Genomic DNA, 26,295 nt, shown 5'->3' with positions numbered 1-26,295 from the left:
TTAAAGCCCCATTCCACAGAGTAGAAAGTGGAAGGCTACAGTAACTTAGTCTTAAGGCCAAGGCCACATCCTCAGTATATGGTAGAACTAGGACTCAAAGTAGGACTCAGAGTCAGAACTCACTGGTTCCAAAACTCATGAACTTCCCGCTTTACCATGAAATACTGCCCGCTTTTTCTTAGGTGGCCGTGCATATCATCCCTGTGTAATTTATCTCTCCCAGTGGCTGGCACATAACAGGCTCTCAGTAAATGTTTGCTGAGTGAAGGAAAGAGGTGGAGCTGCCACAGTGTAAGGCATTCAACAAAATCACTGCCAATCCTGGTCACTCAGGACTGTGAAAAGATCAAGTGTTCAGCCCCAAGGTCATCTATATATACCGAAGTGTCTTTATAATAAAATGAACTTAAACTTCTGAGTTGGGTACTTGAGTAAAACCTGGCACCCTTCCAGCTAAAACCTGCCATCCAGAGAGACTGAAAACAAAGGAACACACACTCACCTTCAGAGTCCAACATGTTAAAAAGTCATGTTCCTGTCATGTTCTTTATCCTCCATTTAAAGCCCTGCTACAGAGTGAGAGAGATGAGCACTTGGGGAGAGGAGAACGGAAGTTACACTAGGGCTCTCCAAGGCACACAGGTCTCACTTCCCTGTTATAAACAGAATCACTGCCAAAGCAGCCTCGATGCAGGACTGTGTTTTCTGTTGTCGAGGTTGTTTATCAAGCCCCAGACTGCGAAAAACTTATCTGCCATAGCAGCGAGTTAAGACCAGGGAAACGAATCGGGACTTGGCAAAACTGCCAGTGCCTTCCTTCGCTTCCTCTCCCTATTACTCCTCCTGCTCCAGCCCACAAACCGTTTTGCTTTGTCTCACTCAGAAATACTTTGGAGCACTCAAATCATGTCCTTATCCACTTCTTATTTTCCCCCCGGGGTGGGGACGGGACATTTATTCAAGAGTCTTTTGAAAAAGGACCTGCAATGGATCACAGGTTATATCTAGTGCACGCAGGATTTCTATTAGCAGATTCAATTTCTGACCCCTCTCAGCTGAGCCACTGTGCCCAGAGACCCAGGAGACGTTATTTGAGTGGCTGGGAGTTCTTTCTGCCTGTCCCAAAGACTTAGTTTAAATTCACAGGCAGCTTTTATACTAAGTGCCCAGGGAACTGTGAGAAAGGTGATGACCCCATGTGTCAAATCCATGAGCAACTCTTGCTTGTTTACTCTGCAAAAACTTCCCCAAAGGAAGTGCCCCAAAGTGACCAATTAGAGCAGAAACGTGAGGGACCCTGGAGAGAAGAGGTAGGTAGCAAGGGGGGTGAGGTAGCTAAGGCACTAAAGCCTGTTTCACCATTCTTCCTCGGAACTTCAAAAAAATCTTTTCAGGGGTTGGAATTTTATTTCAAAATAGTAAAGCTGTTTTATTAAACATCTTTTCTTTAAAGACTGGGAGAATGACCTAGCAAGCTCAAGCAACATTTTGTAAATGTGTGAAATGCAGTTTGATTTCAGTAGCTTACTTTGGAGACAATGAGGTGCAAGAGGCAGGTGACGCTTTCCTGCTTCCCCAGGGCTCAGGGTTAGACCTAGGAAAGGTGACAGACAGACATCAATCAGGGTACAACACTCAAGTCCTGTAAGCAGTTGGTCCTCAGGCCCTCAGTTTCCAAAAGAGTCAGGCATGAACTTTTAAAATGTGTAGGTGAATAAACACTTTATTAAATGCTTGGCAGTACTTAAATGGTCACCAGCATTTCATTAGTCCAAATAGAAAGAAGAATAAAAAAATAGATACTGTTGGGGAACAGGAAGGGAAGAGCCAAAAATAAAAGAAGGCAGATTCCCTAGTTGTGATAGCTTGCAGAGTTTTGTGTGTGTGTTTAATAATAATAATAATGTGTGTGGTATTTATAGTAGCTAGTCTTGGCCAAATTTACACAAATAATATAGTTTTAAAAAAATACTAAAATAAAGCTAGGTTGCAAAATTCTGTATATTTTCTAGTATGTTACCCAATAAAAATTAGCAGTCTTTTCAGTCTTGTACAATCAGTTCCTCTGAATTAAGGATAGGAAGACAATGTTCGTTAACCATATAGTCACCTAGTTTTTTTGAAAAAAAAAATCAGTTAAGTTTAGTCAACTAATATTTTGTATTTTAAAAATAAAAAGCCAGACTAAACATAGTTGTATCATATGACCCTGTGATCACACTAGTAGGTATTTACCTGACTGATTTGAAAACTTATATTCACACCAAACTCTGCATATGAATGTTTATACCAGCTTTATTTTTTTTTTAAGCCAAAAATGAATGTATTGCCTCACTGAAAGAAAAGCCCACGAGTAGATCTTCCAGGCCTGGCTGAGTCCAGCATTTCAATGCTGTCATCTAGATAGTGCACCTCCATCCTGCTCCCCTCTGTTTTTATACCAGCTTTATTGATAATTGCCAAAACTGGAGGCAACCAAGATGTCCTTCAATAGATGATTAGTTAAACAAACTAGAACATCCATACAATGAAATACTACTCAGCAATTAAAAAAAAAAAAAAAGAGCTATCAGGCTGTGCAAAGACATGGAAGGACTTTATGTGTATATTACTAAGTAAAAGAAGACAGTTTATATTAAACTTCCCCAAGCAGGCTTTTGCTTTGAAATGGAAGTCTTCTCCTCATGGAACATTGATTTATTTATTTATTTATTTTTTTTTTAAATTTTATTTTGTCGATATACAATGAGGTTGATTACTGTGGCCCATTACCGAAACCCCCCTCCCTCCTCCCTCTCCCCCCTCCCACCCAACAGTGTCCTTTCTGTTTGCTTGTCGGATCAACTTCAAGGAGTTGTAGTTGTTAAGTCTTCTTATTGTAAAGAGTGCTGCAATGAACATTGGGGAACAGGTATACCTTCGACTTGATGATTTCCATTCCTCTGGGTATCTTTCCAGCAGTGGGATAGCTGGGTCATATGGTAGATCTATCTGCAATTGTTTGAGGAACCTCCATACCATTTTCCATAGAGGCTGCACCATTTTGCAGTCCCACCAACAATGTATGAGAGTTCCTTTTTCTCCGCAACCTCGCCAGCATTTATCGTTCAGAGTCTTTTGGATTTTAGCCATCCTAACTGGGGTGAGATGGTATCTCAGTGTGGTTTTGATTTGCATTTCCCGGATGCTGAGTGATGTTGAGTATTTTTTTATATGTCCGTTGGCCATTTGTATATTTTCCTTAGAGAAATGCCTGCTTAGCTCTTTCTCATGGAACATTTAGAAGTAACAGAAAGTCTTGGTGTGGCATCCACAATTTAGCTATGTTGGAGACTGAGAGTTTCAAATCTCGGTAAGAACAGTACAGAATTTGGGTATCCTGCTGTCACTGCTGATCAGCCTCAAAGGACAGAGAATTGGGTAACAAGCAGAGAAAAAGACACTGATGCCCTGTACAGTAAGATCTCTCTCATGTAAATGGAAAAGTATAATGAGGAAACAATAGCCTAAATAAATAAAAACAAAACATGTCACCAGACAAAGGATAGTTTGTGAGGCTTTCCTCTTTGGGGAGGATATCTGGGTGCTTACTCTTCGGTGTCTGCACAAAAGTCGCAGCCCATTCCATAAAGAACACAAAGAGAAGATCGCAAATAACTATGCTTCTTATAAATTCAACATTATTCTCTGCTGATAAATAATGCTTAATAGAATAACTATGCCCAATGAAAGACATATTTTAATAGCCACGCTATTTTCTACATCTGGGATGTTAATTCTCATGTTGATGGTCCAAAAGAAGAGAGAGGATTTTAAATAAAAGAGTCTTTGGTTTAATCCATGCCCAGTGGCAGTTCGTGGGACTGATAGTAATGGTCTGGAATATGTTCACAAAACATATTGTGCAGGTAGAAAGTCCCTTTGCCACTTGAAAAATTTATACCTCAGCCTCCTGACACACATCATTCTGAACATTTTTAAATTTTTAAATTTTTAAAATTGAAATATAATTGATTTTACATATTTGTGGGGTAAAGTGTTGACTATCAGTATTTGTGTGCAGTTTGTGATCAAATAAGGATAATTAGCATATTTATCATTGCAAAATGTAATCATTCTTTGTGTCCGTTAACCAATTTCTTCTTTTTTTTTTTTTTGTCTTTTTCCGTGTCCGGCAACGGATCGCAACCCTCAGTGTCGCCCCCGTACCGGACTGGGACCAGCAACGGGATCGCAACCGTCGGTGTTGCTCCCACGCCTCGCTCAGCCAGTGAGCGGGAACCGGTCTGTATGTGGGATCCGAACTCTCGGCGGGAGCGCCGCCACACTTCCCAAGTGGCGCACTACAGCAGTGCGCCACCGGGCCGGCCCGAACCAATTTCTTCTTAATCCCCCTCCCTCTCTGCCTTTCCTGCCTCTAGTAACTATAGTTCTATTCTCTCCTTCTGAAAGTTCAACATATCGTTTTGATTGTTTGTTCATTCTTTCCTTCCTTCCTCCTTTCTTTCTTTTGTTTTTTCTTACTTTCATTCTTTCTGTTTTAGCTCCCACAGATGAGTGAGGACATGCAGTATTTCTCTTTCTGTGCTGGCTTATTTCACTTAACATAGTTTTCTCCAAGCTCATCCACATTGCTGCAAACAGCAGAATTTCATTCTTTTTTTATGGCTAAGTAGTATTCCATTGTGTATATATACATTTCCCTTATCCAGGCATCTATCGATGGACATTTAGGTTGGTTCCAACTCTTGGCTAATGTAAATAGAGCTGTGATAGACATGGGAGTGCATGTATCTTTTCAACATAACGATTTCCATTCCTTTGGGTATATTCCCAGCAGTGGAATTGCTAGATCATATGATAGATCTATCTGTAGTTGTTTGATAAACCTCCATACTGTTTTCCATAAGGGCTGCACTAATTTGCAGCCCCACCAACAGTGTAGGAGAATCCTCCTTTCTCCCCACTCGTCAGCATTTGTTATTCTCTGTCTTTTTGATACTGACCAGTCTAACTAGTGTGAGATGGTATCCCAATGTGGTTTTGATTTGCACCTCCTTGATGATTAGTAAGGTTAAGCATTTTCTCATGTACCTGTTGGTCACTTGTAAGGCTTCCTTGGAGAAATGTCTACTCAGCTCGTTCACCCATTTTTGGGGGGGGATTTTATTTTATTTATTGAATCAAAATTGATTATACATATTTTGGGGGTTCAACATTGAGATATGTTGATCAAATCAATATTACTAGCATATATATTGTTACAAACCGTAATTATTTTTTATGCCCCTTGTCTAATCTCTCTCCTGCCCCCACTCACTCCCCCCACCCCCCTCAATTACCCTAGATTTCTTATCTTCTTCTGAAAGAATAATGGTTACTCTGTTAATTTGTTGCCTACATGATCTGTGCAATGCTGAGAGGTGTCATCAGGTCCCCCAGTATTATCATAGAGCAGATGCTTCTTCTGTCACTCTGAAATGGGCTTTGTGGAGAGAGACATGCTCTTCTTTTCTTTATCTCTGCTGGTGACTCTTCTCGTGTGAATGCACTCCAGTGGCTGGTGGACCATCTGTGTGGTGGTTGTAGTGTCTAGCCACTTTCACGTGAGCCATGGTTATTGTGGTGGCTGTAGTGGGCCTCCCACATGGAGGTGGTTTTTGGCATGCTCCTTGGCGCTAGTGGTATGCCTGGTTGTGGGGTGTGTCTGGTCCCCTTCTCCATGCCTCTGGTCCCTGGGTGGGCCCTGAGGTGCTGATGCAGTGTGCCTGGTTGTGTGTGTGTGGGGGGTCTGGTCCCCTTATCCATGCCCCAGGTCACTGGATGAGCCCCAAGGTGCTGGCACAGTGTACCTGGCTGTGGGATGGGGTCCAGTCCCCTTCTCCATGGCTCGGGTCCCCAGGCAGGCCCAGAGATGCTGGCGCAGTGTGCCTGGTTGTGGGAGGGGAGTCCAGTCCCCTTCTCCATGCCCTGGGCCCCCTTTGCCCATTTTTAAATCAGGTTACATGCTTTTGTACTGTTAAGTTGTTTGAGTTCCTTGTATATTGTGGATAATAATCCCTCGTTAGATGTATAGTTTGCAAATATTTTCTCCCATTTCATAAGTTGTCTTTTCACTCTTTTGATCATTTCCTTGGCTGTCCAGAAGCTTTAGATACATATAATCCCATTTGTTTATTTTTCCTTTTGTTGTCTGTGCTTTTGGGGTCTGATTCATAAAGTCTTTGCTCAGTCCTACATCTTGAGTTGTTTCCCCTATGGTTTCTTCTAGGAGTTGTATAATTTCAGGTCTTATCTTTAAGTCTTTTATACATTTTTTGTTGATTTTGGTATATAGTGAGGTACAGGTCTAGTTTGACTCTTCTATATATGGATGTCCAGTTTTCCCAGCACCGTTTATTGAAGAGGCTGTCCTTTCCCCAACTTACGTTCTTGGTACCTTTGTCAAAGATCAGTAGGTACATGGATTGATTTCTGTGTTCACTATACTATTCCATAGGTCTGTGTGTCTGTTTTTATGCCAGTACAATGCTGTTTTGGTTACTATAGCTTTGTAATAGAATTGAAATCAGGTAGTGTCATGACTCTTATGTAATTTTTTGCTCAGGATTGCTTTGGCTATTAAAGGTCTTTTGTTGTTCCATATGAAAGTGAGGATTTTTTTTTTCTTTTTTCTGTGAAGAATGTCATTGTTATTTTGACAGTGAGTACACTGAAACTGTAGATCACTTAGGGTGGTATGGACATTTTCACAATGTTAATTCTTCCAATGCATGTACATGGATCATCTTTCCATCTTTTTTTGTTCTACTTAATTCCTTTCAGCAGTGATTTGTAATTCTCATCATAGAGATCTTTCACCTCCTTGGCTAAATTGATTTCTATGCATTTTATTTTTCTGCTGACTATTATAAATAGGTTTGCTTTCTTGATTTCTTTTTCTGCTAAATTGCTGTTGGAATATAAAAATACTACTGGTTTTTGTATACTGATTTTGTATCCTGAAACTTTATTGATTTTGTTTATCAGCTCTAGGACTTTTTTCATACAGTCTTTAGATTTTTCAATATATAAGATTATGTCATCTACAAAATTTATATAAATTGAATTATATATATAATATATATTAATATATAAAATGGAATTATATAAAATTCAATATATAAGACAATTTGACTTCATCTTTTCCAATTTGGATTCCCTTTATTTCTTTCTCTTGCCTGGTTGCTCTGGCTAGTACTGTCAATACTATGTTAAATAGGAGAGGTGAGAACGGGCATCCTTGTCTTGTTCCAGCTCTTAAAGGAAAAGTTGAGGGCTAGCCCACGGCTCACTTGGGAGTGTGGTGCTGATAACACCAAGGCCAAGGATTCGGATCCCTATATAAGGATGGCTGGTTAGTTCACTTGGGAGAGCGTGGTGCTGACAACATCAAGTCAAGGGTTAAGATCCGCTTACCAGTCATCTTTTTTTTTTTTTTTAAAAAAAGGAAAAGCTGAAAGCTTTTGCCCATTCAGGATGATACTGGTGGTGGGTTTGTCATAATTGCTTTTATTGTGTTGAGATACTTTTCTCATATATCTAATTGAGAGCCTTTATCATGAAAGAATATTGAATTTTGTCAAAAGCTTTTTCTCCATCTATTGAGATGATCATATGGTTTTTGTTCTTGATTTTGTTGATGTGGTGTATCACATTTACTGATTTGCATATGTTGAACCATTCTTGCATACCTGGGATGAATCCCACTTGATCATGACTTATAATCTTTTTGATATGCTATTGTATTCTGTTTGCTAATATTTTGTTAAGGATTTTTGCATCTATATTCATCAAAGACACTGGCCTGTAGTTTTCTTTTTTTGTTGTTGTTTCTTTGTCTTGTTTTGGCATCATGGTGATGCTGGCCTCATAGAATGAGTTTGGGAGAATGGCCTCTGTTTCAATTTTCTGGAATAGTTTGAGAAGGATTGGTATGATTTGGTAGAATTCAGCAGTGAAGCCATCTGGTCATGGGCTTTGCTTTGTTGGGAGATTGTTGATTACTGCCTCAATCTCATTGCTTGTTATTGGTCTGTTCAGGTTTTCTACTTTTTTTGTTCAGTCTTGGTAGATTTATGTGTCCAGAAATGTATACATTTCCTACAGGTTTTCAAATATTTTGGCATATAGTTGTGCGTAATAGTCTCTAATTATTCTTTGTATTTGTGTGGTATTAGTTGTAATGGCTCCTACTTCATTTCTGACTTTTGTTATTTGGATCTTCTCTTTTTTTAGTAATCTTAGCTAATGGTTTGTCTATTTTGTTTATTTTCTTACAAATCCAACTCTTTGTTTTGTTGTTATTTTGAATTTTTTTGTCTCTGTTTCATTTAGTTCTGCTCTGATCTTAATTTTTTTCATCTACTGTTCTTGCTTTTCTAGTTGTTTAAGGTACAGCATTAGGTTGTTTATTTGGAGTCTTTCTATCCTTTTGATGTAAGCATTTATTGCAATAAACTTCTCTCTTGGTACAGCTTTTGCAGTATCCCATAGATTTTGGTATTATGTGTCTTTATTTTCATTAGTTTCAAGAAATTTTTTATTTCCTGTTTAATTTCTTCTTGGACCCATAGTTATTTGGGAGCATGTTGTTTAATTTCCATGCATTTGCAGTTTCCAAAGTTTCACTTGTTATTGATTTCTAGTTTTAATCTATTGTGGTCTGAAAAGATAATTAAAATTATTTCAATTTTTAAAAATTTTGTTGATACTTGATTTGTGGCCTAATATTGTGGTCTGTTTATCTAGGGGAATGTTCCATGTGCCAATGAGTAGAATGTATATTCTGTATTTGTTGGATGAAATATTCTGTAGATGTCTGCCAAGTCCACTTTGTCTAAGTGTAGTTTAAAATCCTCTGTTTCTCTGTTGATTTGTTGCCTAGATGATCTGTCCAATGGTGAGAGATGATCTGTCCAATGTTGCCTAGATGATCTGTCCAATTGTATTGGGGTCTATCTCTCTTGTTAGGTCTAATAGTGTTTGTTTATATCTGTGTGCCCTGATGTTGGGTGTGTATTTATGATTGTTGTACCCTCTTGCTTATTATATAATGATCTTCTTTGTCTCTTTTTATAGTTTTTGGTTTAAAGTCTACTTTATCCAATATAAGAATAGCTACTCCTGGGCCGGCCTGGTGGTGCACTGGAGAGTGCGCCACTTGGGAGCGCGGCGGCGCTCCCGCTGAGGGTTCAGATCCCATGTGGAGACCGGTTCCCGCTCACTGGCTGAGCGCGGTGCGGGCACAACACCGAGGATTGTGATCCCGTTGCCGGTCCCTGGTAAGGGCGCGACACCGAGGGTTGCGATCCCGTTGCCGGTCAGTAAAAAAGACAAAAAGGAAAAAAAAAAAAAAAAGAATAGCTACTTCTGCTCGTTTTTGTTTCCATTTGCATGTTATATCTTTTTCCATCCCTTCACTATTAATTTGTGTGAATCTTTACAGATGAGGTGAGTTTCTTGTAGGCAGCATACAGTTGTGTCTTGTTTATTAATCCATTCAGCCAGTCTATATCTTTTGAGTGGAGAATTCAATGCATTTACACTTAGGGGTGCTATTAAAAGGTATTGTTTTAATACTGGCATTTTATTGATTTTTGTATGGTTGTTTTAAATATCTTTTGTTCCTTTCTTCCCCTTTTGTTTGCCTTTAGTGTTTGCTGGTTTTCTGAAGTGGTAAAACATAGTCCTTTTTTCTCTTTCTTGATTGTATATCTGCTCTACTAGTGGGTTTTGGTCTATCTCACGTATTCATGCTGGTAATTCATGTACATAATTCATGCTGGTAATCCACCATTTTTTGGATTTCAGATGCAGGACTTCTTTGAAGATTTCTTGCAGGACTGGTTGTGTGGTGGTGAAATCCCAAAGCTTTTGTTTATCTGGAAAATACACTATTTCCCCTTCATTTCTGAATGATAGCCTGCTGGTTATAGTACTCTTGATTGGAAGTTTTTTCTTTCAGTACTTTGAATGTATCACCCCGTTGTCTCCTTGCTTTTAAGGTTTCTGCTTAGTTTGATGGGGGCTCCCTTATAGGTGACTTGACACTTTTGCTGTCTTGAATTCTGTCTTTGTCTTTGACTTTTGACATTTTGACATTTTGACTATTATGTGTCTTTGAGAGAACATTTTTGGATTGAGTCTGAGTGGGGAATCTTTGAGACTCTTTGATCTGGAAATCAATATATCTCCCAATATCTGAAGGTTTTCTGTTATTACTCTGTTGTAAAGATTTTCAATGCCTTTTCCTCTCTCTTCCCCTTTTGGAACACCCATAATTCACATGTTTGTACACTTAAATTTTCTAATAGCTCTCGTAAGGTTTTTTTTTTTTTTCTTCATTTTTTAAAAATTCTTTTTTCTTTTTTTTTTTTTTTTTTTCACCTGTGTCATTTCAAACATCCTTTATCTGGGGTCAGAATCTTTTGCTTGCTCTAGACTTTTGTTTAAGCTCTCAGTTGTAGTTTTTATTTCATTGAATGAGTCCTTCAGTTCCATGAGTTCTGCTACATTCTTTTGTAAGGAATTTATCTCTTTATAAAGTTCTTTCTTCATGCCCTGGATTGCTTTTTCATTTTATTGTGTCACCTATCAGTTTTCTTGTATCTCATTGAGTTTCCTTAAGACTGTTGCTTGAAATTCCTTTTCAATCATTTCATCGGTCCTGTTGTTTGGGGTCTGTTATTGGAGAATTAATGTATTCCTTTGGGGGTGTCATATTTTCCTGTTTTTTTTTTTTTTTCTAGTATCTCTATGTTGATGTTTGGGCTTCTGGTTGAGCAATTGCTTCTTCTAATACTCAGTAGTGGCTTTTGAGGAAAGAGACTCCCTCCTGTAGGTGTGCTTTATATTGACTATTGGGTAGAGTATTTTAGTTTCGGTTCCAGGTAGACACAGTGGTGTAGTCTCTGTGTGGTTATTTCAACTGTATTCAATGTTGGAGTAGTCTGTGTGTGTTTCTGTGGCCTAGGCAATGGGGTACTCAGTAGTTCCTTGCTGAAATGAGTGATGCTAGGTTGGGTCATTGAGGCTGTGGGTGAGATCTTGGGTTCTTGGGGATAAGCACCTGGATGCTTTGTCACTTCTTGACTGAGGTGAGTGACCCTTGGCAGAGTCACTTGTTCCCTAGCTAGTGACCCATAACCATGATAGGTGCCCTGGAGTGATTGGAAGGTCTTCGGCTTAGATGGATGACCCTGGGTGGGGACCTTAGGGGTTGGGATTAAAACTTCAGGCTTTGAGGGGGATAATGGGATGCTTGACAGCCCCTCCACTAGGGTGGGTGACTCAGTGGTGTACCTGGGGCTCTGGGCAGAGTCCTGTATCCCCAGGGGAGGCAATGAGGTACTCTGTAGCTTCACTGTTGAAGTGTGTTAACCTGAGTGGGATCAATGGATTTATGTGTGGGGCCCTGTGTTTTCAGGAGGGATACTGAGGTGGTCTTCAGGACCACTGTTGAAATGGGGTACTCCGGGCAAGGTGTTAGCAGTCTTATGGTGGGACTCTTTACCCCCAAGAGGGATTCTGGGGCCCTCTATAGCTGTTCAGCTAAAGTGGCCGCAGTGGGCAAGACTGCTGTGGTTGTGGACAGGCCCCTGTGACCCTGAGAACATTACTGGGACATTCTCAATCTCCTCATCTGGGGTGGGCTGTTCTGCATAGGGTCACTGGGGCTGTGGATGGGCTGCTGTGCCCCCCAAGAGAGATGCCAGATCCCTCTGAAGCTCCCTTGCTGTGGGAAGCAATTCTGGGCAGGCTTATTGGTGCTGCAGGCATGTGTCTGTACCTGAGAGAGACATACAAGTCCTCCACTACCTCTTTGTGACTACACAAAATGCAAGGTGCCTCACCAACAAAGACGGAGTTGCCAGCAGTGGTTGGATGCCCCAATTAGACAATTTTCTGACTCTGGGAAGTGTGCTGATCCCATCCATCCTGACGGCGGCATGTTTACTGCGCTGGGCTTCCTGTTCCTAGGACACAGGATGCCATGTGGCCACAGATGTGGGCAACCCAGTGCAATGGGGAGTGAGACCTCTGTGGAGGGAAGAACAATATGGTCTCAGGTGTTGGAGCCAATCTCAAGTCTGTGACAACTGTAGAAGTCTGGGGCCCTGGGGGTGAGGGTAGTTTAGCATGTGACCCTCTCTGGGTCAGTTTAGTCACATGTGCCACCAGAAGTTTCCAGCACCAGGCATCTGGCCACAGAGACTTCCCCTGAGATAGGCATGTGGGTTCTCCTCCCCCTCCTCACAACTGTAATTATTGTATGTGTGTCTTGCCAATGTGGGCAGGACCAGCAGCCATGGCACTGGTCCTGAATAAGGTGCCTTCTGGGTCTGCAAGGAGCATGCAGTGACCCCCTCCGTACTGACAGTGGCACCTGGCACCCTTGCTGCACTGAACCATCTATTCCCAGGGTGTTGGGCCAAAGCCAAGGGCCAATCCTGGTGTCAAGCTTACTGCAGCACTCTGGGACCTGGGGGTATGTGTCCCTCCTCAGGCCAACACAGCTGCTCATGCCCGCAGCAGTTTCAGACACCAAGTGCGTGGCCACGGGGGCAGTGCAGACTTCCCCGTGGGCTGGGCCACAGGTCCGCTTACCTTCCCGTGGTCAGAAACTTCTCCTGAGTCCCCACCACTCTGGAGTGGGGATGGAGCAGTGTCGGCAGAGAATTTCTTCATTCTCTTGGTGACTGTCCTGAGTTTCTGCACTCACCAACATCTCCAGTACTCCCTCGATGTGCTCCTGCTCTCTTTTTTCATTTTTCTTGTCCAAGTGTAGCTGTACATTTGACGTATTCTCTGTCATTGTGAGAGAGACAAGTGATGTCTCCTTCTCGTCAGCCTTCTTGCTGCCCCCATCCAGAATATTTTTAAATCAAAAAGAATATATCATCTCTGGTGATCTACAAATGATAATTATCATGTTAGCTGATTTCAAATGAGTGAGAATCTCATCTGTGGAGTTCTTTTTGATAAGTATGAATTACTAAGATATTAGTGTAGATAATAAGCAGCAGTGAGCTCCCCCTAGAACCAAAACTAGTTTTTTAAAAAAAATTCTGAATATCACATCACAAAATCAGTTTCTTGGCAATGTCTTTAGAAAAAAAGTCAAAGATTAGAAAGACTAAAAATACCTAAAATATAAATAAAATTATTTGTCAAGATTAATCAATTCAGACTTCTGCTTCTGGCACAATACAGTAATTGTGAAAGGAAACCAACTGCTACTCAGAAAAGCTAAAAAAAAAAAATCTTGAGAGGACTTGTTGGTGATGAGGACTTGAAAGGCCAAGATCACAGAGTGGAAGGAACTGCACAGCACTGGACTAGTAATTTATGAACAACTTTTCCCCAGAGGAATAACGCCCATCATTGACAGGAGGTAAGAGACTGACAGACATACAGAAGGCCTCCTCCAGCGCGTAGAGAAGTCAGGAGAGGTTTTGGTTCTCTCATGGTGCTAAAGAAACAAAACTGGATATCAGGCTCCTATACAGCCAGGATTTGAGGGCCAAGGTGCCAAAGAGTAAGATGGCTTAGAGAAGAAATTCAGGTTTTTCCTTAAAATGTTGACTATATTCTCACAGTGTGTAGGGCAAGAGACTAAGTACAAGGTCACTAAACATTTGCTATTCCCATAGTATACAGAAGTAAAATTTTGACTTCAGTATTCATTGAGGAGAAGGGGCTTAAGAAATAATACAGGCTCTATCGTAACTCTGGAGGGCTACCCTGTGAGAGCCGGTCGACTCAAAAGTAGAAAGAGCCTTAAAGACTTCCATCTCTCCTTCGTTTTGATACAATCCTATATGTCTTGTATTGCTTTGTGCTTTTGGTGTCGTATCTAAGAGGATATTGCCTTCTCTAAGGTCTTTAAGATTTACTTCTATGATTTCTCTTGAGATTTTTATAGTTTCAGTGCTTTAGATTAGGTCTATAATATATTTTAAGTTATTTTTTGCGTGTGTGTGATATGAGATAAGGGTCATTCATTCTTCTCTGTGCAGATATGCAATTGTCCCAGCATTGAAAAATCGCTCTTTCCCTCATTGAATTGTCCTTGCACCCTCATCAAAAATCAATTATCAAAATTATGTGGGCTTATTCCAGGAGTCTCCATTCTACTCCGTTTATCTATATGTCTATCCTTATGTGAGTATCACACTGTCTTGATTACTGTAGCTTTGTAGTAAAATCTGAAATCAGGAAGTTTGTCTTCAAAATTTGCTCAGATTTTCTATTTCTTCTTGATTCACTTTTGGTAGTTTGTGAGTTTCTAGGAATTTGTCTGTTTTATCTCAGTTATCTATTTTTGGCGTACAGTTTTTCATAGTATTCTCTTTCAATCCTTTTGATGTCTGTAAAATCAGTAGCAATGTATCAGTTTCCTTTCCGATTTTAGTTATTTCAGTCATTTCCATTTTTTTTTCTTGGCCAAACTAGCTCAAAGTTTGTCAATTTTGTTGGTCATTTTGAAGAACTAACTCTTAGTTTTGTTGCTTTTCTCAATCGTTTTTCCATTGTCTATTTTGTTTGTCTGTTAAAAATCAGTTCAACATATTTGTAGGACCTATTTATGGATTTTCTATCCATTGATCTATGTGTCTGTGTTTTCATCAATACCACATAGTCTTGATTATTGAATAGACTGATTCTTCCCACTTTATTCTTTTTTTTTTTTTAGTATTATTTTAGGTATTCTAGTTCCTTTGCTTTCGCATTTAAATTTTAGAATAATCTTGTCCACATTGATAAAAAATCTTGTTGGGATTTGGATCAGAATTGTGTTGAACCTGTGCGCCAATTCAGCGATAACTAACATCTCTGCTATGTTGCATCTTCCAACCCATGAACACAGTATGTCTCTCCATTTATTTAGATTTTCATCAATTTCTTTCATCAGTGTTATGCAGTTTTCAGTATACAAGTCCTGTACATGTTTTGTATACTTTTTTTTACAATTAACATTTGTATTACATTTACACAAGTATTTTTTGAGCAATTGTAAGTGTATTGTATTTTTAATTTCAGTGTCTGCTATGGATTGAATATCCCCCCACCAAAAAAACCTCATTGAAGCTTAAATTGTGTCCCCCAAAGTTCCAGGTATTAGAAACTTGGCCCCCACTGTAACTGTTGAGGGTGGGAAATCCTATTATGGTATTTGAAAGGTGGGGCCTTGAAGAGGCGATGAGATCGTAGGACCAGGCCATAGTGAATGGATTAATAATGGTGGTCAGGGGTGTGGTTCTGAGGACTTTAAAAGGAGAGCACGTGAGAGTTGCTCTCTCTCTCTGCTCTGCCATTTTCTGCCATGCGAGACCCCTGCATTGCTGTAAAACCACCACCAAAGAGAACCCTCACCAGCTGTGTTCCCTGAACTTTGGACTTCCCAACCTCTGAAACCGTAAGCAATAAATTTCATTTTCTTATAAATTACCCAGTTCCAGGTATTCTTTTATAAGCAACAGAAACAGACTGTGTTTATTATAGTATATAGACATACAATTGATTTTTAATTTTTTACCTGTATTCTGTGAACTTACTGAATCACTTGTTAGTTCTATAAGCTTTCTTTTTTTTTTTAGATTCCTTGGGGTTTATATATATTAACAATTTTTGTTTCATTGTGTCCTCCACTGCTTTTTTGCTTCCAATTTTATTGATTTCTACTTGTATCTTTATTATTTCCTTCCATCTGCTTGCTTTGGGTTTTCTTAATTCTTTTTTTTTTTTCTTGGTTCTTGAGGTTGGAAAATTGATTTGAGACATTTCTTCTTTTTGAATGTATGCATTTAGTGCTATAAATTCCCCTTTTGGCACTGCTTTGGCTGTGTCCCATAAATTTTGATATTTTATTTTTATTCAGTTCTTAAAAGGGCCCTACTTTTATTTTCATTAAGTTCTATGTATTTTTATTTCACCTGAGACTTCCTCTTTGACTTGCGAAGTATTTAGAAATGTATTATCTAATCTCCAAGTGTTAAAAATTTTTCTGTTATCTCTGTTATTAACCTAGTTTGACTCCATTATTCTCAGAGAAATTCAATATGATTCCAATTCTTTTAAATTTGTTGAGGTTTGTGCTATCACTCAGGATTTTTTTCATCTTGGTGATTATTCTTATCTTGGCTTGATAAGAATCTGAATTCTGTTGCTGATGGATAGAATGGTCTATAAATTTCAATTCAATCTTGTTAATTGATGGTGTTCAGTTTTTCTGTATCTTTGTTGATTTTTTGCCTAATAGTCCTCAGCTGCAGAGAGTAGGTATCTCTATCATTATGAATTTGCCTGTTTCTTCTTTAAGCTCTATCAATTTTTGTTTCATGTACATTAAAGCTTTGTTGTTTGGTGCATACACATTTAGGATTTCTATGTCTTCTTGGTGGATTAATCCTGTAATCATTTTATAGTGACCCTTCTTGTCTAGTAATTTTCCTTGCCCTAAAGTCTACTTTATCCAATATTAATATACCCATGTTTGCTTTTTTAAAAATTGAGATATGAGATTTCTGGGAAGAAGATGACATACAGATGCCCAGAGTACATTCCTCCTGTAGAAGAAGATCAAAATGGGCCCACCACCACCACCATAGTTGCTGGAGCCACAGTAAGGCCCCTGAACCTTTGCCCATCACAGAGCAGCACCCTACAGAGCAACAGTACTGTGGATGTCCTGTTGCTGCAGCTGCAGACTCCACAGACATGAGGGAGGTGGTTGCAGCCATCCCCACCACTGCCACCCCCACAAGGTAACCTCGCTACCACCAAGGACACTGCAGACACAAGGGAGACAGCTGCAGCTGCTGAGCCTTCCAGCACCCGAAGGTAACCCTGCTACTGCTAAAGACACCATAGACACGATGGAAACAGCTGCAACCACTGGCACTGCTGCCACCCCTATGAGGTAACCCTGTTGCCACCAAGGAAACACAGATGCTAGGGAGGAAGTTACAACTGCTGGTGCCATTGCCACCCCATGAGGTAACCCCACTGTCTCCAAGAATTCCAGAGACACAAAGGAGTCAGTTGCAGTTGCCACCCCACAAAGTAACCCTGCTGTCACTGCAAACACTGTAGATGTGATGGAGGCAGTTGCAGCCACTAGCACTCCTGCCACCACCACCAGGAAACTCCACTGCCACCAAGGACACTGCAGACTCCAGGGAGTCAGTTGCAGCTCCTGACATGCTGCCATTAATGTGAGATAACCCCACTGCTATTGTAGACACCATAGCTGTGTGGGCCACCACTGCAAACACCACAGCCAAGCAGGTGGCTGTTACAAATGCCACTGCTGCAGTTGCTGCCACCACTGGAACTTCAGTCAGCCACTGTCATTGTATGAGCATCCCACCACCACTGGAGTCACCACTGCCACACAGGCAACCCACCAAAGCCACTGTAACAGCCATCACCACCACAAGGGTGGCCTGCTACCATAGTAGATGCCACAGCAGCCACTGTCATGAGCAGGTGGACCACCAACCACTTGACTGCATTGACACAAGGTGGGTCACCAGCAGAGTCCAGGGAAGGAGAGTAATAGAAGAACCAACTGCTCTATCAGATGACCAGACATCAACATAGAGATACTAGAAATATGAAAAAACAAGGAAATATGAGTCCACCAAAAGAAGAAAATAATTCTCAAGTACCAGAACTGATAGACCAGGAAACCCTTGAAATGACTGAAAAAGAATTCTGAGGAAAAATCTTAAAGAAACTCAATGAGACACAAGAAGACACAGTTAGATGACACAATGAACTGAGCAAAATTATACAGGATATGAAGGAAGAAATTTACAAAGAGATTAATACTTTAAAAAAGAATGTAGCAGAACACATGGAACTGAAGGAGTCATTCAACCAAATGAAAAACACAACCAAGACCTTAAACAGCAGGCTAGCCCAAACAGGAGAAAGAATTTCTGACCTTGAAGACAGTCTCCTTGAAATAACTCAAACACACAGAGAAAAAGAAAAGAGAATTTTAAAAAATAAAGAAAATATAAGAGAAATAGCAGATAAGCTTAAGTGCACAAAAACACCCAAATCATGGGTGTTCCGGAAAGGGAGTAGAAAGAAAATGGCATTGAGAACATATTCAATGAAATAATAGCAGAAAACTTCCCAGGTACAGGGAGAGACATGAACCTTCAGATTCAGGAGGCTCAAAGATCCCCAGATTCAATCCAAAAATGTCCTCACCAAGACACATCATAGTCAAACTGGCAAACTCAAAGACAAAGAAAGAATCTTAGAAACAGCAAAAGAAAAGTATCAAGTCACTTATAAGGGAGTCCCCATCAGATTAACAGCAGACTTTTCAACAGACACTCTACAGGCCAGAAGAAAATGGGATGATATATTCAAAACACTGAAAGAAAAAAAAAAACACCACCAGCCAAGAATACTATACCCAGCAAGGCTATCCTTCAGCAATGAAGGAGAAATGGCGTATTTCTTTTTTTTTTTTTTGTCAATATACAATGTGGTTGATTATTATGACCCATCACCGAAACCTCCCTCCCTCCTCCCTCTCCCCCCCCACCCAAAAATGTCTTTTCCGTTTGCTTGTTGTAACACCTTCAAAGAAATTGTAGTTGTTATATCTTCTTGAAATGGCGTATTTCTTAGACAAACTAACATTATGAGAGTTCACAACAACATGACAAACCCTAAAAGAAATTATCAAGGGAATCCTGCACCTGGAATCCAAAAAGTGATAATCACTACCATGAATATACAAGAAAGAACAAAATGTACTGACAAAACAAAATACAAAGGAGAAAGAGAAAGAAACTAAATCTTACCATTTCTAAAAAACCAACAAACACTGAAGACAAACAATAAAAAGGAAAAAAAGAAACAAAAGATAATTAAAACATCCAAATGAAAATTGCGTTGGTGTCTGAGAGTCTATAAATTTTTTTAAATTTTATTTTATCAATATACAATGTAGTTGATTTTCTTGTCCCTTTACCGAATCCCCCCTCTCTCTTCCCTCTCCCCCCTCCATCAATATCATATCTATTCGCTTGTCTTAACAAGTTCAAGAAATTGTGATTGTTGTGTCTTCTTCCCTGGCCCCTGCCCCATTTGTTTGTGTATTTATTTATTTATTTTTAGCTCCCACAAATAAGTGAGAACATGGTATTTCTCTTTCTGTGCCTGACTTATTTCACTTAATATAATTTTTCTAAGTACATCCATGTTGCTATGAATGATAGTATTCATTCTTTTTTATAGCAGAGTAGTATTCCATTGTGTAGATATACCACAGTTTCCTTATCCACTCATTTGATGATGGGCATTTGGGCTGGTTCCAACTCTTGGCTATTGTAAATAGTGCTGCAATAAACATGGGCGTACAGGTATCCCTTCAGCATGATGATTTCCATTCCTCTGGGTATACTCCCAGCAGTGGAATAGCTGGGTCATATGGATAAAATGCCAGGGGTAACAATCCTAAATGTAAATGAATTAAATTCTCCACTCAAAAAACACAGATTCGTTAGTAGACCCATTATATGCTGTCTACAAGAGATTCACCTCACCTGTAAAGACACACAGACAAATAGTGAAGGGTTGGAAAAAGATATACCACACAAATGGAAATCAAAAATGTTCAGGAGCATCTATTCTTATATCAGATAGAATAGACTTTAAACAAAAAACTACAAAAAGAGACAAAGAAGGCCACTGTATAATGGTAAAGGGATCTATCCAGCAGGAATACACAGCAATCTAAATATATATGCACCCAACACCGGAGCACCAAGATACATAAAACAAACACTACTAGACATAAGAAAAATGATAGACCCAAATATGATAATAGTTGGGGACCTGAACGCTCCTCTCTCAGCATTGGACAGATCACCTAGGCAACAAATCAACAGAGAAACACAGGATTTAAGCCATACTTTAGGCCAATTGGACATTGAAGACATCTGCAGAACATTTCATCCAACAAACACAAAATATACATTCTTCTCATCATCACATGGAACATTCTCCAGGATAGACCACATATTAGGTCACAAATCAAATCTCAAAAAAATTTTTAAAAACTGAAATCATTGGGCCGGCATGTGGCTCACTTGGGAGAGTGTGGTGCTGATAACACCAAGGCCACGAGTTCGGATCCCCATATAGGGATGGCTGGTTCGCTCACTTGGGAGAGCATGGTGCTGACAACACCAAGTCAAGGGTTAAGATCCCCTTACCGGTCATCTTTTTTAAGAAAAAAATAATAACAATAAAAAATAAAAAAAAAAATAAAAACTGAAATCATTTCAAGTGTCTCTTCAGACCACAATGGATTAAAACTAGAAATCAATAATAAGCAAAACTCTGGAAACTATTCAAACACCTGGAAATTAAACATGCTCCTGAACAAAATATAGGTCCAAGAAGAAAATAAACAGGAAATCAAACAAATTCTTGAAAATAAAGATACACCATACCAAATCCTATGGGATACTGCAAAAGCAGTACCAGAGCGAAGTTTATTGCAATAAATGCTTACATCAAAAGTATAGAAAAATTTCAAATAAACAGCCTAATACTACACCTACAAGAACTAGAAAAACAAGAACAACCGAATCCCAAAATTACTACATGGAAAGAAATAATTAAGATCAGAGCAGAATTAAATAAAATAGAGACCAAAAAAATGATACAAAAGATCAATGAAACAAAAAGTTGGCTTTTTGAGAAGATAAACAAAATAGACAAACCATTAGCTAGGATAGCTTAAAAAAAAGAAGAAAGAAGACCAAAGTAACAAAAATTAGAAATGAAAAAGGAGACACTACAATTGATACCATACAAATACAAAGAATAATTAGTTACTTCCCATGTCTCCTCCCCTCCACTAATCTACTTTCTGTCTCCATCCATTTGACTAATCTGCACATTTTATGTAATGGAATCATACAAAACTTGGCCTTTTATGTCTGGCTTTTTTTTTTAACTTAGACTGTTTTCAAGGTTGAAGGGATTATTTTTATAAATAATGTCAATGATGCTTCTTGGCTTAATTGAAGAATGATGTTGAGAGAAGGTATTAATACATAAAATTCCAAAGTACTCTAAATGTAAAAACCACCAGATAACTTTATTAAATATTATGGTAGGCTACATAATGCCCCATCCCCATCCTGGAATCCATAAATGTTATCTGATGTGGCAAAAGGGACCTTTAGGCCATACTGGGGTATAGCCTCAGTCGACGGCCTTAAGTTACTGTCAGTTATGACAGGATTTCATTCTTCTATGGCTGAATAGTATTCCATTGTGTTTATACAACACATTTTCTTTATCCATTCATCTGTTAATGTACACTTAGGTTGACCCAGTATCTTGACTGTTGTGAATAGTGCTGCAATAAATGCAGGAATGCTGATATCTCTTTGACATACTGATTTCCTTTCCTGTGGATATATAACCAGGAGTGGGGTTGCTGAATCATATGGTGGTTCTATTTTTAATTTTCTAAGGAATCTCCATACTGTTTTTCATAATGGTTGTACTAATTCACATTCCCTCCAACAGTGTATAAGAGTTCCCTTTTCTCCATATCCTTACTAGCATTTGTGATTTTTTGTCTTTTTGATGATTGTCATTTTAAGTGTGGTGAGATGATACCTCCACTGTTGTTTTGATTTGCATTTACCTGATGATTAGTGGTGTTGAGCATTTTTTCATATGCCTATGGCCATTTATATGTCTTCTTTTCAGGAATGTCTGTTTGGATTATTCACCTATTTTTAAATCATATTATTTGTTTTGTTTTGCTGTTGAGTGGTTTGAGTCTCTTATATATTCTGAATATTAATCCCTTGCCAGATGAATAGTTTACAGATATTTTCTCTCATTCTTTAGGCTGTTTCTTCAGTTTTGATTGTTCCTTTGCTCTACAGAAGCTTTTTTAGTTTGATATAATCCCATTTGTCTATTTTTGCTTTTGTTGCCTGTGATTTTGAGATCTTCATAAACTTTTTTCCCAGTACAATGTCCTGAAGTGTTTCCCCTCTGTTTTCTTCCATGGTGTCATCATTTCATGTCTTACATTTAAGTCTTTGGTCTATTTTGAGTTGAATTTTGTATATGGTGAGAGATAGGGGTTTTGTATCATTATTCTGCATATGGATATCCAATTTTCCCACTACAACTTATTGAAGAGACTTTCCTTTCCCCAGTATATGTCCTTGGTACCTTTGTTGAAAATCTTTTGGCTGTAAATATGTGGCTTTATTTCTGGGTTTTTCATTCTGTTCCTTTTGACTATGTGTCTGTTTTTATGCTAGTACCATGCTGTTTTTTGGTTGCTCTAGCTTTGTACTATATTTTGAAGGTAGTGTGTTGCCTCCAGTTTTATTCTTTTGGCTTGGGACTGCTTCGGGTATTTGAGGTCTGTTGTGGCTCCATACAAATTGTAGGCTTTTTTTTTTTTCCCCCTGTTTCTGTGAAGAATGTCATTGGTATTTTGAAAAGAATTGCACTGAATCTATAGATTTCTTTGCATAGTATGGTCATTTTAACAATATTAATTCTTCCAATCCATGAACATGGGATGTCTTTCCACTTTTTTGTGTCCTCTTTAATTTCTTTCATTGATGTTTTGTAGTTATCATTGTAGAGATCTTTCACCTCCTGGTTAAATTTAATTTTACGTAATTTTTTTGTAGCTATTATAATTGAGATTGCTTTAATGATTTCTTTTTCAGCTGGTTCGTTATTGATATGTACACACAATACTGATTTTTGTATTTTGATTTTGTGTCCTGCAACTTTACTGATTTAGTGCATTAGTTCTAAGAGTTTTTCTGGTGGAGTCTTTAGGTTTTTCTGTATATGAGACCATGTCATCTGCAAACAAAACAATTTGACTTTCTCCTTTCCAGTTTGGTTGTCCTTTATTTCTTCCTCTTGCGTAATTGCTCTGACTGGAACTTACAGTACTATGTTGAATAAAAGTAATGAAGGTGGGCACCCCTGGCTTGTTCCAGTTCTTAGAGGAAAAGCTTTAAACTTTTCCCTGTTCAGTATGATGTTAGCTGTGGGTTTGTCATATACAGCCTTTGTTTTGTTGAGGTATGTTCCTTGCATACCTAGTTCATTGAGGCCTTTATTATGAAGGGATATTTAATTTTATCAAGTGTCTTTTCCATGTCTATTAAGATGATCATATAATTTTTTGTCCTTTATTCTGTTGATGTGCCCTAGTAGATGCAAAGATATTTCTGCATATGTAAATCAACAAGCATAATACGTTTGTTTGCAAAGAAATATCTTTGCATCTATTAGGTCACATGGTCAGCTTAAGGCAACTGGGCTGGGCTGGAAGGAATGCTTCAGAAGCCTATGCCTTAACTGACCCGATGTTATCGCACCCCAAAGGCTGTGTCACCTGGCATACCACTGATTTCAAAATTGCCCATTACTCTGCCAGAACCCTCCCTCAAAGGCTTACAAAACCCCTGGTTTCCCTTGTTTGGGGGAGCTGATCTGACTTGGTCTCCCATCCACACTGGTGAAATAAAGCTTCTTTGCTGAAATAGGTCTTTGCTGGCTCAGGTCTCCCTTTTCTCCATCTTGCCAAACCTAACAGCATCCTTGGATAAATCTCATTTGATCACAATGTATAGTCTTTTGGATGCACTGTTTGATTCTGTTTGCTAGTATTTTATTCAGGATTTTTGTTTTTTAGTATATCACTTCATTTTGTTTTCATTGTGGTTGCTCTCGGTATAATTTATAATTGACTACTAGTATCACATTTTACTACTTCCTATTACATACTTTTACTCTCCCTACTTTTCAATAAAATTTTCTTTGATTGGGTCATGTTCTCCTATTTCTTTGTATGCCTTTGTGCTCTTTTACTGAGATTTGGGCATTTGAAAAAATAGACATCCCTCCCAGTCTTTATGAACTGGCTTCATTTGCGGAAAGATTCATAAATTGACCTGGTTAGCAGTTCTGGGACCTCTCTAATATTTTCTGGGGATGCATCTTATTTTGGCTTGTGTGTGTGCTTTTATTCTGTGACACATTGTTGTTTTTAACTTTCTTAATTTCCCTAACAGGCTCACTTCTGTTTCTTCCCAGGATCTTTCAGATTGTTTCTGTTGTATTCCTCTACTAGCAATTTTTTCTCCTCTCAGCGCCTGCCTGCAGGACTGTAGACTCCTTGTTGCTCCAATGTGCCACAGTGCTCAGCTCTGTTTCCAGCAGTCTCCATCCTGGTAATCATCAGCACTCTGAGGCAGACAAGAAAGAAACCAGTCCCTCAGGCAGCCCCCAGACCAGCCAGAATGCTGGATGCAAGTTCCACTCTTTTGATTTGAGGGAGAAGCTGAAAATTGGGAGATTTCTTCCCAGTTATGTCATAGTAGCCATGTAGAGAGAAGGACTGGAGCAAGCAAAATGTAACAAACTATCATATCCTTCTCTGTGCAGTCCCTTCTCTTGTTTGTGTGTGCTGCAGTCTCTTAACAGATATCTAGAGTTTTCACAAATTATTGTTGTTCACGTGTAGCCATTAACTCAGTGTGTGTGTGGAAACAAGGGCCTGGAGTTTCCTACTCCACCATCTTGCTGACATCACTTATGTTGATTAATTTTTTAATGTTAAGCCAAGCATACATTACTGAGACAAGTCCCACATAGTTATGATATATTATCTTTTCAATATTTTGGGTTCAATTTGCTAAAATTTTGTTTAGAATTTTGCATTTAGGGCCAGCCCGTGGCTCACTTGGGAGAGTGTGGTGCTGATAACACCAAGGCCACGGGTTCAGATCCCTATATAGGGATGGCTGGTTGGCTCCCTTGGAGCACCTGGTGCTGAGAACACCAAGTCAAGGGTTAAGATCCCCTTACCGGTCATCTTTAGGAGAAAAAAAAAAAAGAATTTTGCACTTATAGAGTTTCTCCTTATCTGTGATTTCACTTTCCACAGTTTGTTTCCCACAATCAACCATAGTCTGAAAATGTGAAATGGAAAATTCCAGATTAAACAATTTATAAGTTTTAAATTGCACAACATTCTGAATGCTGTGATGGAATCTCCTGCCATCCAGCTCCATTCCATTCAGCCCGGGATGTGAATCACCCTTTGTCCAGCACATCCACACTGTATGAGCTGCCCACCCATTAGTCACTTAACAGCCGTCTCAATGATCAGATTGACTGTTGCAGTACTGCAGTGCTTGCTCTCAAGTAACACTTACTTAACAGTGGCTCCAAAGCACAAGAGTAGTGATGCTGGCCATTTGAATATGCCAAAGAGAAGCTTTAAAGTGCTTCCTTTAGGGGCTGGCCTGTGGCTCACTCGGGAGAGTGCGGTGCTGATAACACCAAGGCCACAGGTTCGGATCCCATATACGGATGGCTGGTTTGCTCACTGGGTGAGCGTGGTGCTGACAACACCAAGTCAATACATGCCAGTTTTGCTGTCATGCCATTGCTAAAACTGCAAAAGTTATGGGCCATAATGCATGATAAATTCTTTGTTAGGATGGAAAAAGCATTAACTATGTGGGTGGAAGATATGAACAAAAAGGTGTTCTGTTTGATGGCAATCAGGTTCGATTCTATCCGTGGTTTCAGGCATCCACTGGGGTCTTGGAATGTATCCCCTGCGGATAAGGGGGACTACTGGATGTTAGTGAATATCGGTCTATAGTTTTCTTGTAATGTCTTTGATTTTGGCATCAGGATGTTGCTAGCTCATAAAATGCAAAGTATTCCCTCCTTTTCAATGTTTTGGAAGAGTTTTATATAAGTGCTGTTTATTTTTTTCCTCAGATGTTTGATAAAACTCAGTAACGAAGCCATCAGAGCCTAGAATTTATTTTGTGAGATTTCAATTTAATAGAGATAGGGCTATTCATGGTATTTATTTCTTTTTGAGTGAGCTTTTGTAGTAGTTTCTAGGGAATTTGCCTACTTCCTCTAAGTAGTTGATTAATTGGCTAAAATTTTTCATAATATTCCCTTAACCTCTTAATATCTGTATAATATGTAACATTATGTAGTACTATCACCTTTCTCATTCCTGATATTGGTAATTTGTGTTATCTTTCTCATTCTCACTCTTTTTTTCCTGAATAGTCTTGCCAGAAGTTGATCAATGCTATTGATCTTCTCAAGAACCAGTTTTTGGTTTCATTGATTTGCTCTACTGTTTTTGCTTTCTACTTCATTGATTTCTGTATTGCTCTT

The sequence above is a fragment of the Galeopterus variegatus genome, unplaced genomic scaffold (assembly GCF_000696425.1).
Source record: "Galeopterus variegatus unplaced genomic scaffold, G_variegatus-3.0.2 Scaffold797, whole genome shotgun sequence".
Lineage (NCBI taxonomy): Eukaryota > Metazoa > Chordata > Mammalia > Dermoptera > Cynocephalidae > Galeopterus > Galeopterus variegatus.
This window is presented reverse-complemented; position numbering follows the sequence as displayed.